Source organism: Mastomys coucha, unplaced genomic scaffold, assembly GCF_008632895.1.
Source record: "Mastomys coucha isolate ucsf_1 unplaced genomic scaffold, UCSF_Mcou_1 pScaffold5, whole genome shotgun sequence".
In the NCBI taxonomy this organism is placed as follows: domain Eukaryota; kingdom Metazoa; phylum Chordata; class Mammalia; order Rodentia; family Muridae; genus Mastomys; species Mastomys coucha.
The window spans coordinates 17,717,953-17,736,596 of NW_022196911.1; the positions used below are offsets into that span (position 1 = coordinate 17,717,953).

Sequence of the window (18,644 nt, forward strand, 5' to 3'; positions counted from 1 at the left end):
CCCACACATGCAAAGAATTTGGGATGTTCTGTTGGAGTCCCTACCTTGCTACACTCTTCTTCCATGTGATCTCTCAAATTCCAAGGTGCCAAAAAGGTCCAGTCCCTCAAACCTGAGATTCCAGACAGTTGTCCCAACTCCATGCACTTGAAGTCACAAGCCTACCATCCCCACACAGTCTATGAGGGGCTCTATTCCATAGTCTGCCTGTGAACTCTTTTGGATTCATCCTCTGAGACTTGTGAATTTGCCCAGGAGCCCCTTCCCAAGTAAACCTGCCTTTTTTGCTTTGAATTTGGCTGAATTGGCTTATTACTCCCACAGAGAAAACCCACGACTAACAAGATTCTATTTATCTGAAAATGTCCTGAATGTTTAAAAGGAGGCCTTTATAACTGTGTAAAAGGCTAAGATGAAAAATAGCTGCTAGCATAAGGCTAGCCTGAGCTACAGAGTGAAGCACTGCCTCTAATAAACCAAAACCATGTCTGGCATATCTGGGTTTGTGGCCTAGGAAAGTTAAATTTCTTGGAAAGAAATCTTGAAAGAAATATCCATTCCCGATTTTTCTCAGTAACAAAAAAGAACAGGCTCTGGTAACATTAGTTAACACCCCTGCAGACAACATATTTCTATTAATATAGTGCTTGCTACTTTTTAAAGAACAAGATATATATATATATATATATATATATATTGGTTTTTCAAGACAGGGTTTCTCTGTGTAGCTTTGGCTGTCCTGGAACTCGCTCTGTAGACCAGGCTGGCCTCGAACTCAGAAATCCGCCTGCCTCTGCCTCCCAAGTGCTGGGATTAAAGGTGTGTGCGACCACCACCCGGCCCAGAACAAGATTATCTTATACATGAAATTTTAGATTCAAGACTGAGAATTACAGCAGTTTTACAGAAACCATAGACGTATAGATTTTGATTTAGTTGTACAATGCTCAGATAGTGATGAGAATAAAATGCTGACCCCACTGCTTTTCAGATGAAGTACTAAGGCAAATATATTCATTAGCTCCTAACAGGGACTTATTGCCTTAGATAATTGTTAATTCTGCACATGCTATCTGAATTTTCATGTCTAACCTGATTCACTGTGACTTATGGCTCAGCCATCTGCACCTACTGTAAGGCAGGGTAACAGGTAGTAGATGGCATGGAACGTTCCATTTCATTTCTAGATACCTTTTATTAAAAGGTATTCTTCTAGGTAACTTTGATAAAAGCATGCCTCTTGATTTAGGTCATGGGTGGTGGTGAAGGACGGGACAAGCTGACTGGGCATGCGTGTTCTTCACTCAACAGATACCACATTGAGAAGATGAGAGGTTAAAACTAGTGACTATAATGTAACAAGCAATTAACACTCTACTCTGAAGGTTCAATGAGGAAGGTATTCTTTTTTTTGGGTTTTGTTTTTTTGGTTTTTTTTTTGTTTGTTTGTTTTTTAGATATTACATGTAAATTTCTCCATTCCCAGTTTCCCCTCCAAAAAACAAAGAAACAAACAAAAACAACAAAAACAAACCCCTGTTGCCTCCCCCCTCCCCATGCCTGCCACCCCGCCCTCTCCCACTTTCTGGCCCTGGCATTCCCCTACACTGGGGCACAGGACCTTCACAGGGCCGAGGTCCTCTCCTCCTATTGATGATTGAATTTGCAATCTTCGACTATACGCATGCTGCCTGAACAATCAGACCCCGAGGAAGGTATTCTTTAAGGAGAGAGGGTAAATGCTGATTACAAAGATGAGTTGAAATGCTGTCTGACCTAGTTTGGAGTAAACTGCATCTTCCGAAGATGTAGATTAGTAAGCTGTGGATAAGTCTTATCTACAGTTAGACTAACCTCACCTCCGTTCCCATAACAATATGTATGTCATAGAGGTCTACAAAAAATCACTCTAGGAGCTACTACCAATGCTTTGTACTTAGCAAAGCGATTTGAAGTCACCTCGAAGGGAAAAAGATCAAGTGAACTTATCCCAGTGAAAACACTTCCTCCAACAGGGGTTATAGCAGGAGTACAAACTCAGAGTACAAACCCGGAAAGGCCAAGCTCTTCTTGAACAGGGATGCATGGCTATGAATTTAAATCTATGGAAAATGGAACTTTAAAAAAAAAATGGCTGCTGTTAGCATCAGAAGCTCACTCACACCTAGGGATGACCTCACTCACACCTAGGCATATGGGCTTTGGTGTGTCTGTTGCCATGGCAACCACCACACTTTCCTCACATGCACTTCACCTGCATGCCTCGACTTGGAGACTCACCTGTGCACAGCCATTGGTGTGCGTGATTAAGTCACGGCCCGAATAAAAGGCAGAGACTCCAATCCCTCACCCCTTTTTTCCTACTTCTTCTCTTCCCCACATCCCCCAATAGACCTCTTCTCATGGAGCTGTGCTGGCCTGGTATGATTCATCTGGGTAAGAGCAGCTTTCTAACACAACATGTGGTGCTGAGACTCAGGGATCACAAGCAAAGACCCAGGAGTGCAGGTGGCGAATGTTGCCATGGCCACCGTCACCGCCTACGGTGACTACTGCCTACTGGCTATAGCTACCACATGGGTTTCTGCCACTGCTTTCTTAGACCACCACCTCTGCACCACTGCTGCGGGGCTCACAGACCTCCACCACGTGGACTAGCTGCTGCCACTGGATTAAGCCTCACAGGCTGAGCTTCATTGGACAAGTCCACCAGCCGCACAGCCCCACTCTTCCTTTTACCAGATTGCCAGACTTCCTCACACAGGCATGGGCAGATTGGGAAGCATTTGCATCCAGTCAGTGGAGAGGATCCTCTCCCCCAGATAGGTATGGCCAACCTCTATGGGCTTAGGAGTGGGAATTTCACCGTCCTTATGACCAGCCTCCTAGCTGACATACAAAATAGGACTTCAACACTTGGGTGAATCCACTCATGAAAGCTATTTTCATAACTCCACCCTGGGGCTCTTGCAACCATAAAGCAAAACCTAAGCTTAGGTGGCTGCTTTCCTTGGTGAGTCTGGAACTCATCGAAGCTCCAAGTTCTCCACCGGACAGCCTGAACATCCAGCCTGGCTGCACATTTGTAATTTGTTGTTGAACTCTTTCTCGAGATGCCAGTGCAAATAGTTCAACAACATCCCATCCCTGTCGCCCAATAGGCATCTCATTGTCTTCAACTATACCTCCCAGCTCACCACTGGAATGTCTCCTGGAAAATCTCAAATGTCCAAAGGTAACGTCCTACTTGAGGGCGTCAAAGCTGGTACACCCCTGCAATAAAGTCTGGGTTCAGTACCCATTAGACAATGGCTCTAAATGGTCAGTTAATGGCACACTAAATTCAGTTACTTTGAGGGATCTTCATACGTACTCCTAGTGGTCTGGTAAATGGAGAGAGGTCCCCTTATGCCCAAGCTTTTACCTAAATTCCCTCCAACCCTTCTTTCTGTTCTTCTTCACCAACCCAACTTCTCCTACCAGATGACACTCCAACCCTCGATCCGGGTATCAGACCACCTCCTTTCTGCTGTAGACTTGTCTCTACGTCTTCCAACACTCCAACCTCTTCAGCTTCTACTCGCCAGACTTCCCCAGACCCTCCTTGCTTGACCTCTCCAAAATCCTGCTCATCTCCTGTGCCAGCTGCAGGTCATTCCAATCGCCCTGCACTGGCACCTACTTTCAGCCCTCCCATCACTCACTCCAAGTTCACAGTCAAACTCCCAACAAGTCCCTCTCCCCAGGGGACACCTCACCCAGCATTGGTCCTTTCGTTTTGGGAAGTTCCTGGAGTAGATAGTCTAAGCAGAATACATGTCACTTTCTTGCTAAGTGAACTTTCTCAAATAGAAAACAGAATGGGAAGCTATATCTAACTCCTCTGCCTTTATTAAAGAGTTTCAGTGCATTAGTGAATCTGATAGCTTGACTTTCCATGATGTACATGATCCTCACTAAAGTTTACTTCTTGACAAATGGAGGTGCGTTTGGGAGCAGGTGAGAATACATGCAGACAACACTTACTGTGGAAATATTTAAAATATGAATCCACCCCAGAAACTCTCTTTCCCGCCAGACCAAGGTCTAGTGCCAGTTACAACCAGCCACAACTTTATGTCCCAGGGCTTTTGCTAGTTTCTTGACGCTAGCTGAAACATCTTGCTCACATGCAACTCTTTACACACCCCCATAATCATTCATCTAGTGCCTAGTACCCAGTAAAGCATGACTCTTAAGGCTTTTTTTTTTTTTTTTTTTTTTTTTTTTTTTTTTTTTTGGTTTTTCGAGACAGGGTTTCTCTGTACAGCCCTGGCTGTCCTGGAACTCACTCCGTAGACCAGGCTGGCCTCAAACTCAGAAACCTACCTGCCTCTGCCTCCCAAGTGCTGGGATTAAAGGTGTGTGCCACCACCACCCAGCAAGGCTTAATTATCTAATCAAATGTCTATAATAATAAGATCACAATTTCAAGATGCCAATGTAATAATTTCAGTGCCAAAATGATAAAGACAAATTTTGACCCAATTAATTTAACCTTGGAAAATCCTTAGCCTGGTTGTTATAACCACTCGGGGTCTGAATCGTACCCTTTCCCAGTCTCCATGATGTACCTCCACTCCTCTTTCCTCTTTCCTCTCTCTGCCCTTTTTTCTCTTCAACTTCTAGCTCCCCCTCTCTATTCCTGTCCAATCACAGGCCTGTCACTGCCCTAATGTGATTGGACAGAGAAAATGGTGCAACAAACACTCATCAAACAGATAGAACATAGCCAATCAGATCTGAGATAGAACCTGACCAAGATAATCGATGGAAGTATAATTCCCCAGCTGGTATTTTAGCCAAGAGATATACTGAAAACCTGCCTACTGGCCAGTCCCTGTAGGGCAGCTTGAAAACCAGTAAATTTTGAAAAACTCTAAGACGTCATCCAGGACAAAGAAGAAAACCAATCAGTTTTTAGAGCGCCTTGGAAAGGCCCTATTAAAATATACTAATCTAGACTCTGAAAACCTATAAGGTAAGCAACTCTTGATGATCTACTTTTATTCCCAGAGCTACCCCGACATAAAAGCCAAACTTAAACATTTGAAGAGGGGACCCCTAACTCCACAGACAAAGGCCTTGGTGCTAGCCTTCAAAGTATTCCATCAGAGAGATGAAAAGCTCTGTAGACAAAAACACCATATTCTGGCAACTGCTGTGTAAACAACCCCAGCCACTGCCCCAGACTCAGAAACCACCAGGCTTCTGCTACAAATGTGGACAGGATCATTGGGTGAAGGTTTACCCTAACTACCACAAGGCAAAGGGGCCATGCTCTAGGTGCCATTAGGAAGGATGTTGGGCTTTGGATTGCCTTCATGATGCACAGCACAGAGGGGCATCACTCCCAGGTAACCCTCCAGCTGGTCTCTAAACTTGCTTATGGACAACTGAAGAGGCCTGATCTCCCTTGACCCTACCACTTCCACCACCAGCAGAAATCGACAGGTAGTCATGGAGATGGGTGGCCCATCTCCATCCTCTTGAACAGTGGGGCCAATTACTCAGTCCTAACAGAGTTTGGGGACCCACTTTTCCTTCTTGTTTGCCTACTGTCAGGGCAGGAGGACAACCTTACTTCCTCACCAGACCCTATCATTTAGTTGCATTTTTAGGGGTGTTCCTCTCACCCATTCCTTTTTGGTAGTGCCAACATGTCCTATTCCCTTACTGGAAAGGGATATTCTAGCCAAGCATATTCAAACTTCCACATCCTCTAGCCTATCTCTTACCATGTTACTCTAACCCTAACTCCTAACCACAAATCTTAACATAACCCATGACCCCTTAAGTCACTAAAACTCTAGCCAGTAACCTTTATAACCCCAACCTAACCGTGTATGTAACCCTAACCCTGAGTACCTCTAACCTATACATGCCAACTAATCCTAACCCTGTGAGGTAACCCTAACCCTTAACCTTGTCCAACCCTAACTGTAAACATAACTTACATTCTGCATCAGTTAATATAGTTCAACCATATAATAAAAGCCCCTACTCCTATATCTTGATTTGTGGAAGAACTTAATTATAACTTGTCAGAGATGTTTTTGGTTACTGAGCTTAAAAGCTCTGCCAGCATTTTGCCTTGGGCTTACAGTTCCACTCCTCAGTTTATTCTGAGGCCCTGACAGATCAGTAGCTCTTCCCTCTAACCTAACTCTCTAACTCCAATGGCTTGATTACAAATTCTTGCCATTTGCAACAACCTAGTGTTAGAGGTGTGTTGAATCCAAGTAGATCTCATAACACAAAGGCTTTACTACATTGAGTACATTCATAAGGTTTTTCTCTAGTATGTGTTCTTCTAGGCATTTGAAGAGAACTGTGAAGGGCAAAGACATGACAACATTGCTTCCATTCATATGGTTCTCTCAAGTAAGAATACTTTCATTAAAAGGAAGACTAAAGAAATGTGCAAAGGCTTCACTATATTCAATACATTCATTGTTATTTCTTTAATGCCTTCTTGTCATATTTTGGATTTTATTGTGTGAAAAGGTACCATGACCAAGGCAACTCTTATAAAAGACAACATTTAATTGGGGATGCCTTGCAGATTCAGAGATTTGGTCCATTATCATCAAGGTGGGAAGCATGGCAGTGTCCAGTGCTGGAAGAGCAGAGAGTTCTATATCTTGATCAGAAGGCAACTGAAAGATTCTCTTCTTCCCTGAGTGGAGCTTAAGCACAGAACCTAAAAGCCACCCCCAGAATGACACAATTCTTCAAACAAGGCCACACTTCCTAATAGTGCCACTTTCCCAAGCATATTTAAACCACCATCTTTGAAGATCATAGTAAACTGCAAAGGTTTTACCATATTAATCTCATTTAGAAGGACTCTCTTCAGTATGAATTATTTCAAGTCTTTGAAGTTGAACATGAGAGTCAAAGGATTTACCACATTGCTTAACATTCATAAGGTTTCTTTCTAACATGAATTATTTTATGCCTTTGAAGTATACCATGGCATGCAAAGGCTTTACTTCAATGCTTACATTCATACGTTTTTTTCTCTAGTATGTATTCTTTTATGTATCTGGAGATGACTGAGTCGTGAAAAGGCTTTACCACATTGGTTACATTCATATGGTTTTTCTCCAGTATGTGTTCTTTTGTGTACGTAGAGATGACCATGCTGTGAATAGGCTTTACCACATTGATTACATTCATACGGTTTTTCTCCAGTATGTGTTCTTTTATGCTTCTGAAGATAACTTTGCGCTATAAAGGTTTTACCACATTCATTACACCCATAGGGCTTTTCTCCAGTATGTATTCTTTTATGCTTTTGAAGAGAATCACGATATGTAAACACTTTGCCACACTGGTTACACTCATAAGGCTTCTCTCCAGTATGTGCTTTTTTATGATCTTGGAGACGAGTATGACATATAAAGGCTTTATCACATTGATTGCATTTATAGGGTTTCTCTCCAGTGTGTGTTCTTTTATGATATTGGAGACCACTATTATATGTAAAGCCTTTACCACACTGATTACATTCATAGGGTTTCTCTCCAGTATGTGTTATTTTATGATATTGAAGACCATTATTACTGGAAAAGGCTTTACCACATTGATTACATTCATAGGGTTTCTCTCCAGTATGTGCTCTGTTATGGACTTGAAGACTATTGTAATGTGCAAAGGCTTTGCCACATAAATTACACTCATATGGTTTTTCTCCAGTATGTGTTCGCTTATGTATTTGGAGATGACCTTGTCGTGAATAGGCTTTGCCACATTGGTTACATTCATAGGGTTTCTCTCTAGTATGTGTTCTTTTATGATATTGGAGAGCAGTAAGATGTATAAAGGCTTTATCACACAAATTACACTCATATGGTTTTTCTCCAGTATGTGTTCTTTTATGTATTTGGAGATGACCTTGTCGTGAATAGGCTTTACCACATTGGTTACATTCATAGGGTTTCTCTCCAGTATGTGTTCTTTTATGATATTGGAGAGCAGTAAGATGTGTAAAGGCTTTACCACAGTAATTATACTCATAGGCTTTCTCTGCAGAATGTGTTTTGTTATGTCTTTGAAGACATTTATGAAAGGCAAAGGTTTTACCACATTCATCACATTTGAAGGGTTTCTCTCTAGTAAGTGTTCTGTTATATTTTTGAAGATTACTGTGTTGTGCAAAGACTTTGCCATATTGCACAACTTCACGGCATTTCTCTCCGGTTTGAATTCTTTCATCTCTTTGAGGATAACTATGACATGCAAAAGCTTTACCATACTGAGTAAACTCAGAAGCTTTCTCTCCAGTATGACTTCTTTCATGCCTGCAAAAGCAATTGACACATGTGAAACCTTTGCCACATTGATTATAGCAATGAATCTTTTTATCTCTATGAGGAATCAGATCTTAAAGGCTTATCACTTTATTCAAATTCATGGTTTCCCCTTCCTTACAGGTTGTTTTGTGTCTTTGAAGATACCTATAATAGTAAGAGTACTTATTACACTGCACACATTTGTAGCATCCTTTTTCTCTATGAGGTTTTTCACATATTTGAAGAGACTTGGAAGAGCTCAGACCTTTATCACAATGGGTGCACTCATAAATTTCCCTATGGTGTGAAATACACTACATTTGAATACTGAATTTACAATGTGAACCAGGATAAACAGAGAAGAATTTCTACATTCCTAATAGTGCTCAGGAATTTTCTGCAGTGTGAGTTTGTGGATATATTCCCAATGAACTTGGAAAACTAACAAATTATAAACTTATATCACACTGAGAAGTTCTACTCAGTGGGGAACATGTTCTAATTATTCTGAGAGAGGGAGAGGGGAACATTACTTCTTTCAACATCCCTATCCTCATTGGGTTTGTATCCATTGTGAAACATGATATACCTATTACAAGAAGAATAACAAATGAAAGGGTTCTACATTGCACTCACAGTTTGATATTTCTTCATCATAGACATGTGGTATGTGGATTAAGGTTTCTCCCTAGCAACGTTCTTTACTCTCTTGAACTGCCCCTCTCACTCAAATGTAGCAATGTTTTTACAAGTACACTCATAGCACCAACTTTACTATAGGATACTTGCTTATTGGATGGTTTTGGACATATACACCTATTCAATGTATCTATCTTTCTTCATCTGTAAGTAGTATGAGTCTGAATAGATTGGCAATTCTACAGAGTGCACTGCAATGTGGCTATGATTCAAATGGTAATATCTGATAAGCCACCGTTTCCTTGTCTTCTTCCTTAGAGGAATGCCTTGCAAATACAAATCAGACACCTAACAATGCGGCACATGGATCTGTGAGAATTTAATAATCATTGATACACTTAAAGCAATGTGTTTTAGCACTGTTGCTCTTCTTTAAAACTTCCGGGACACATTAACATTTCTTCAGAGGCATATTCATACCAACTTGCACATGCACCTTACCTTCCATGTTTCCTAGAACGTTGACAATGTCCTTCAGTATCATGGTCTTCCCAATTATAGCCTAAAATATAGTACAGAAAATGTATGATAAATTACTGGAAATTAGGCAAAATTTAAGTTACTATCTTAGGGAACCTGATTTATTTACCTCATTCTTCCTCATTCTCAACTAAAATTACAGAAGAGCATCAGTAACACAGAAACAGTTGTTCCTTCGTTTTAAAAAGTTAAATGAAATACAGTGCCTTACCTATAACAGTTAGGTTCCTGTAGGTCTCCAGCATCACATCTTTGTAGAGACTCTTCTGTGAAGGATCCAGCAAAGCCCATTCTTCTTGAGTGAAGTTCACATGCACATCATCATAGGTCACTGAATTCTAAAATATCCCACACATGTGTACAACAGAAACTATGATACTGACAACACTATAGTTGTATGTTTCAATGACATTACATTCACATAATTCTGATGGTTTTCTCACTTATTTCTTGACTCAGAAGTTCTAATGTAATCAGCAAGTCATTTTATACAGAACTGAGTTATGAGGTTCACCTCTGTCATTTCTTTGCTCTTTGAAAAGAATATAGCATGGCAAGAGAAAAGCCAATTACCAGAGAGAGAGAGAGAGGCAAACAGAACTGAGTACTTACTAGAGAATTTGTATGCAAAATGAGTAACTACAAAAAACGATGGGCAAGCTGGGTGTATTGACTCATGCCTGCTTTTAACCTCAGCATTCAGAATGCTGCAACAGGTGTATCTCATTGACTTGTATGCCAGCCTATCTATCCAGGAGAGCCAGGGGTACATATTCAGACCCTGTCTCCTCTAGAAAAAATCAATCAAACAAGAAAGAGGAAGAGGTTTTTAGTGAAGTTTTTACAAAGAATTATACATTCACTCCAGCCCTGTATTCATCTTGTAGAATCCTGAAGTACCCCGGTTTAACCTGAAACATGAATGAGATCTTACTAAAAGGGAGTGAGTGCATGTTTAAACACTTACAAATGGACAGATGAAAATACTAGCAATGTAAATATTGATCCTAAATGAATAACATTGCTCAGCAGTGAAGAGCCCTTGCTGTTCTTGCAAATTGTGCTTAGTTGTCAGTACTTACAATGGGGCTCACAACTATTCAAAACACCAAGTTACAAATTCTGAGGCCATCTTCTGAGTACTATGAGGATCAAGTATACATGAGGTGCACATTCATGTATACAGGCAAAATAGTAATATTCATTAAAGAAGTCAAAACAAATTACAACAAGTAGAGAGAATTTTGTGTATCTGAACTTCAATGACTCAAAAAGCTCATGCAGTTAAGCACAGCCAGTAAGGATTGGGCAGTATTTATATTATGAATAAATGCCACGCTAAGAAATAGAACATTTCCTCTCCAAAGTTTCAAAATTCACAATGTAGATGAAGATCAATGCAACAGAATATGTTTGACATGTACTAAAACCTACACTCCAGGACCATCAGCAAAATATTATAAAAACAAACAAAAACTCAGGCATGTTGGCCCAAATTTAATTCTCAGCATTCTGGGGACAGAGTCTGGTGGACCTTTAAATTGGAGGCTCCTTGTTCTACATACCTACTTTCAGGACAGCCAGGGCTACACAGACAAACTTGGTCTTCAAAAACAAAAACAAATGCAACTAAATTGTAAATATAAAAACACGAGGCTCACAAAATAACAAAATAACTTAGCACTGAACAACAACTGCTTCTACTGCATCTTATGTGATTTAGTGACAGAGTCTATAAGGATGAAGGCAAGACAAAATGAGAAGGAAGCTGACTGATCAGGTCACACACAACCACAACACAGTACACACACACACACACACACACACACACACACACACACACAGGAAATGGGTTAAGTCTATAGACACTCAAATATCATCCCAAATAAGAATCTAGAAAAGTTCCTCCTACAAAAGCTTCAGCTGAGAGTGCTGAGTTAGCCCAGAGCCAGGCTGACTCCATGACAGGCTACAAACTGGCAGTTGGTAGACTAAGCCTAAGTTTCTGTTTTCCAGAACAAGAAAAGTCCAAAATAAGTCAGTTCCAGGAAAATGAACCATCACTGGCAGTCAATCAGGAGCTGACAGGAGCTGCTTCCAACACCAGGCCTGAGCAAAGAATAGTTCATCAGCAATGGTTCAAAAACATCCCCTGCATTCCCCAGAACTTTCCAGAACTTTACCAAAGACACCCATACTTCTGGAAACAGAGGCGCATGATAAGGACAAAAGTCACCTATTCCTCCCTGGAATTTCCCAAATTGGTTTTAAATTGAGTTTGCAAAGCTTAAATGTCTGTCTCCATCCTAGTATGTGGTAGATCCTCACATGCTAGAATTCTGTAGAATAAAACACTCTTGGCTTTTGCATACTATTTGAGTATGGGGTCTTCCTTCAGTGATTCTTGGACCCCAACATTATAAGTGTTAGCATTCTGTCTAAGCTCCAGCCCAACGTTCCTGGTAACAGCCAGGTAGGCCTGACTCACTATAAAAGGGGGCTGCTTGCCTCCTTCTTTCTCTCTTGTTCTCTTGCTCTTCCCTTCTTGATCCTGCTCTGTCCCCTCACCCCTTCCCAATGCTCTTCTCACCTCTCTCGCCATGAACTCATGCCTGGCCTCTACTTCTCTACTCTCTCTCTCTCTGCCTTTCTCTGCCTCTACTACATTCTTAACTCCCATTCCCATGCCCTGAATCAACTTCATTCTATATTATACCATTGTGTGGCTAGTCCCTCATCAGGAAGAGATTCCTCAGCACGGGCCCCTAGAGGCACCCTCTTCCCCCATAAATCACCACACCTCCATAGAACATATTCCCTTTCCTCTCCTTATCTTTTTATAAACACATCAATAAGCTCCCCCAAAAAGGCACAAAGGAGAGAAAAGTGTTCAAAGACATTTTCATATTCCAGGAGCTTTTTGTCTCAATCAACTACCTGATTCTGACCTTGGTTACTATAGGCTCATAGTCATCCCATGCATTTAGTCTAACTTCAATGATCCTAATAATCTGCAAGACTTGTTACACTGTTTAAATGCCCAAAGCCTCTTCTGACACTCAAGACAATCTCTTGATCGCCACATCTTGTAAAATCAGAAAGCCAGCTCAATCTTTCCAACATACAATGGCACAGAATACCCTATCCCATTCTAATAGACAGAGATGTGTACTGAGTAAAAGAAGTTTGGACCAAATCAAGATTCCCCTTAGGGCAAACACTTAATCCTGTAGCTCTTCCTAAGACACATGGGACCTCAGTTTCAAAAGGCTTGGAAGGCCCTATTCCTGCAACTTCTCATACATCTCAAGGTTTAGTTTCTTCTAGCCCCTATATGCCGCTCTCCATGGCAGATGTCTCATAGCTTAGGAATCTCAACATCTTGTGCTCTCAAAACGCAACTCAGATTTCATCCTACAGGTTCATGCAATGCTCTCTCAAAGTATCCTCCCACACACACACACACACACACATGGATGGCTGGAACAGTGCTGAACTGAAACCACAAAGAAAGAATCCACGGCCTTAAATTTTGCATCTTTTTTGTTTTCAGAACTTGAGTGATACTGCCAAGTTTGGATTCTAAATTAAAATGGAACCTGCCAAGCTTAAATCACCACTGTAGCAAGTTTTGTATGAAGTTCCTTCTGGGTCTAGGAATCACACTGCCTATCCTTCCACTATTTGAAGGCTTAGCAGAAGAGAGTATTTTCCTTGGGGTACTTTCTTAGGCTCCCAGTAGTTAATGGTGAAAATCTATTTGAAAATTCCTACCTCTCTTTCAGTATTTGGCTGCCATCTGTAACTTCTCAGTGATGTTTTTCTCTACAAACCATAGACTTTGCATTTCTTTCTGCCCGACTTGTTGATTTTTTTTTCATTGCACTCCTGAATGAGTCATTAGTAATAATCTTCCAAAAGAGTCAATATTCTACCTGATAATACAGCCCATTATTTTTAACTCTGCTTTCTTCAATCTAAGAGGATCTGGGGTCAGAACACCACACAAATGACCTCCAGCTAAAGTTCTCATGGAGTCTATTTTCTACTGAAATCCTGTGACCAGACAGACCCTCTGTCTGCACTACTCTCAACACACTTCTCTTCCAGGTCCTACAAGAACAGCTGATTAAGCTCTGAGTACAGTTTTCTATGCTGGTTGTCATCTCAAGTCCTGGTATTTTCGACATCCCTCCAAAAGAGAATGTTTTCAGGTTCTGTCCAGCAGCAAAAGTACATTTTTGTTGTTGTTGCTGTTGTTGTTCTTGTTCTTGTTGTTGCTATTTGTTGTAACTTGTTTTGCTACTCTGCTGCTGTGATTGAATCCTCTAATCAAGGGCATCTTAGGACTTGTTTGGTACTATCAGCTCAAAGTCTATCATTTTGGAACTAAAGCTTCAAGAAAATAAACTTCAGAAAAAGAAAAAACAAAAACAAACAAACAAAAATGGGGAAACATTTTTTTCCTGGCATGCCCTCTCCATTGGTCACTAACTAATCCTCAGCTACCTCTCTTACCCAGCCCAGGCCCACTTGCTTAGGGATCCTGCCACCCTCAGTGGAAGAGCCTTCCCACATCAATCATCATTCAAAACAATCTCTCACTGACACAGCATCCATCCATTTTGATGAGGGCATAGCTCACTAGAGGCTCCCTTAGATGACTGTAGGCTCTAAAATACTGACAACTAAAACTAATTAGGACAAAGAGACAATAGTAAATCAGAAAGTTTTAAAAACCCAAAGTGAGCTGGGTGGTGGTGGTGCATGCCTTTAATCCCAGCACTTGGGAGATGGAGGCAGGCAGATTTCTGAGTTCGAGGCTAGCCTGGTCTACAGAGTGGATTCCAGGACAGCCAGGGATACACAGAGAAACCCTGTCTCAAAAAACCAAAAAACAAAAACAAAAAGCAAAAAAAAAAACAAAAAAACAAAAAGAAAAAAGAAAAAAAACAAAAAACCCAAATTGAATATATTAACCTTACCAATCACTTAAGTAGCACAAAAAGAGAAAATTGATTGCAACAACTGGGAAACACAGATTTCCCAAGAAATGAGGAGACACAAGCCTTTAGGATCAAGAAGAAGAAAATAAAACTGTTTCTTAAACTGTCAAAAACTCAAGAACCTCACAATACCATGTAGAAAATTGTCAGAAGACAAAAATAGGTGAAGGTCTATAATTTTCCAGAAAAACAACAATATATTTAGATTCTATTGAATAAAAAATTCATACAACATAGATGACACAAATAAAAGGAGACAGAAAGACAGACATATAAGTCTTTCAAATATGAATTTCAAATTATAAATAAAAAAATCAAATAATTACAAGCCAAGGACTCATCCTGTTTGTTCTGTTTATCCTCTTTAGGAATAAGAGAAAATGGATTGGAAGTGACAAAAACTCAGTTAACAGGACAGAGGAAGCTTAAAGAATGGGAAAAGATTTTCTTTCTTTTCACAAAAACAAGATCTCAAGAAACTAGACTTTCTAAAGCAAAAAATTCAAATATAAAATACAGTATAAATCTAAACAGAGAATTCTCAACAGAGGACTCTCAAATAGCTTAGAAAAAGTTAAAGAAATATTCACCATGTTAGCCACCAGGGAAATGCAAATCAAAACTACTCTGAGAATCCATCTCACACATGTGAGAATGTCTAAGGTCAATAATACAAGTGACAGCTCATGCTGGCAAGGGTGTGGAGAAAGGGGAACACTCCCCCACTACTTGTGAGGATGCAAACTGATACACCCACTACAGAAATCATTATTTCCTCAGAATCATGGTTCCTCAGAAAACTGAGAATGCATCTACCCCAAGACTCGCCTAATCTGCTCTTGGGCATCTATCCCAAAGATGCTCCTTCCTACCCCAAGGACTCTTGCTCAACTATTTTCCTAGCATATTTATTCACAATAGCCTGAAATTGGAAACAACTGAAAAATGGCATTATGCATGTACATCAAGTGAATGCAACTTAAAAAAAAAAAAACACTCTAAGTGAGGAAACCCGGATCCAGAATGACACAGATGGTAAACATTCACTTATAAGTGGGTATTATTTATCATGTAAAAAATAATCAAGCTATATTCTATAAACTCAAACACAGACATGTTAGGTAAAGAGGAGGGATACAGAGTAGGGCATGGATCTCCTTCGAAAGGTGAAATAGAATAGTTTCAGTGAATAGACTGCAGTTGGATGAGAACAGGGGTGGAAGGAGTTGGGGAAGGGGTGAAGGGACAGAGTACAGTGCAGGGGGAAACAGTTGGAATTAGGGGACACTTGGGGGTTAGTGTAGAAACTAACTAGTGCAATGGCAACTCCTGGAATCTATGATGGTGACTAATGAGGACTTCTAATATTGGAGGATATACAGTATGAACTTACCATCCTTTGTAGCCAGGCAGGGCTTCAGTGTTGGGAATGGGATATCCTGAGTGGAGTTGTTGGACAAGGACATTCCTTAGAGAACCTTCAACAATCCATGCAGATGCTAGGACAAAACTTGGCTCTCAGAAAACTGTCAGCAGGGTCCTATCAAAGAAGACAAATTCCACACAGTTTACAGAATGTAGAGGTCAAGTGGGTACAGGCTCGGAGCCTTCATCCCTGTGTTCTAGTCTCTTTGAGGACAAAAGGAACTCTACAGGCTACAGAAAAAGAAACCTGAACACCTACCCCCACGAACAAAAACCCCCCATCTATAATTGCTCCTTCCTTCAAGATGTGCTAGGGCATGATGGGAACAAACTTGTTTGACTGGTCAACCAATGTTTGGTTTAACTTGGGCAGTTGACATGTGAGGGAACCCATGTCTAACACTCCCTGGATTTACAGGAACCTTACAGAGACTTAAGTGGCAAGCAGAGGTCTGTGCCAAGTCCTCTGCTGATGTTATGGCAGTCAGCTTGGAGTTTTTGAAGGACTCCTGACAGTGACAGCAGGCATAGCTCTGATTCTTTTGCTTCATCTTAAGATTCTTTTCCTCCTATCGTGTGACTTTGTTCGACCTCAATAAGAAGGCTCTCACCTCCATTTTCTGCCTTGTATTGTCCTGTTTGGCTGTTCTCTCTTCGAGGTAGGGTCCTTTCTGAGGAGAAAAAGGTTTGTCAGGAGGCAGGGGAAGGTTGGATTTTGGAGAGAAGATAAAAGAGATGGGGATAGTTAGGAGGAGTAAAGGGAGGAGAAACAGTGGTCAGGATATATTTTATGAAAGAAGGATCTATTTTCAATTAAAAAATTAATTCAATATTGCTTAAATTAAAATGCAAAGGAGCACAGAAATAATGAACACAGAAAAGAAAAATAGGGTAAACAGGACAACATGATTTTGACAGATACAGTTTCCATTCTAAAGGCGCCCATCACACAGGACTGTAAAAGTGTCTTTTATTTGCTTGGTATAACTAACATCTTGGAGGCTTACTTGTTCCATATGCAAACCCAGGCCCAGTTCTGGAAGCTTCTAGCCTCCAAGCAGTCTTGTCTGGGCCTAGAATGTTTTTGGCCTCTGAGACTTACTGCTGAATAAGTTCACCCTTTCTTTTTCTTTTTGAACTCTGGCTGGCTGGGCAACTCAGCTGTTCTGGCTCTAATTCCACTCCACACTGATTCCAACCGGCTTCTTTCAGTCAGTCTGTTTCTTAACCTCATTTTTACTTTTTCATGACTCATTGGCAGAAAGCTGTCATGCCATCCACAGAAAGCCACTTTCTGCATTTTTGCAGTACACTCTAAGAGCACATGTACTTCTCATCTCTGTAACAACTCTTATGATAGAAAGCTTGATATTTCATTTCTCTTCTCCACATAGTGTTATAAAAGAACATTAGAAGCCGGGCAGTGGTGGCGCACACCTTTGATCCCAGCACCTGGGAGGCAGAGGAAGGTGGATTTCTGAGTTCAAGGCCAGCCTGGTCTACAGAGTGAGTTCCAGGACAGCCAGGGCTACACAGAGAAACCCTATCTCGAAAAACAAGCAAACAAAAGCAACAAAAACAAAATAAAAAACAAAAACAACAAAGAATATTAGAAAACACTTTGAAAGTGATTGCTTCAGCTACATTCTGTGTTTTCCGTCCTTCATTTTCTATTGCTACCTGCAGTGTAGACAAGATGGCTCAAATACTCATATCCATGTGACAACTAAGACTACACTAAAGATTAAAATCATATGGGAGAAAGAAATGGGTTGACACTGCTTAATCTGGAATTACTTGTTTTATGACCAAAACAGCACTGATTGTGAGAGCCCTTTAAACATGTGTAATCCTTTAATCACTTCTACTGTCTTCCTTCTGTTAGCACAGTGTCCTCCCAAGACACCCAGCTTGTCTTCATCAAATGATCATTGAGGTTACTCTCATATTTAGGTCACCATGGATATAACCACAATGAACATGAGAATTCTGATACTTCTCAATGCTAATTTCAAGTGCATGGAAACTATACTGGAAAGATAGCTGGCATCCATGTCAATTCTGTCATTTTTATGAGAACTAGGTACAGTGGGGTTGCCTAAGTATGTAGGTATTATGTCCAAATGTATCAGAATATAGACATTAAATACATGCAATGTTACATCAACTGTAACAATACAACATGACTTTGATTACTTTTAGTTGATATCAGTAGAAAATCCTAACCTACAAACAGCAGAGTTTATGTGGCATGCTAACACACAATCCCATGTCACATCCAGATCCACTGTTCAATAATGGACTATATTTTATTTTCACTCTTTTTGTTTTCTCAAGTCATACTTAGTGAGATATCATTTGGGTAACCCTATCAATGTCATATCAATTCTCTGTCACTAAAGTCTATACTAAAGGGCTCCTTCCATGGCTTTGTACAGTATGTCACATCAGTTTCAGTTTCACACACTTATTGCAGTTTGCTAAATGAATGCTTATGTAGAACATCTTTTACCCACTTATCCAACTGCAAACACCACCAATAAAATGATGTCTTCAAAAAAAGAAGAAAAAGAAAGGAAATAGGATCTTGGGTATGATCAATTTGCAGCATTTAAATTAATCCAAAGAAAACTCCTAAAAATAAATAACAGGAAATCTGATTGCAAAGCTATTTGCCATGTTAAAAAAAAAAAAAAAA

The 18,644-nt window shown here is 40.4% G+C and overlaps 1 pseudogene; it reads right to left on the reverse strand.

Annotated features, from left to right (window-relative positions):
• Positions 1 to 6,459: 6,459 nt before the first annotated feature.
• Positions 6,460 to 17,456, reverse strand: LOC116076709 (annotated as a pseudogene).
• Between the last annotated feature and the right edge of the window lie 1,188 nt (positions 17,457 to 18,644).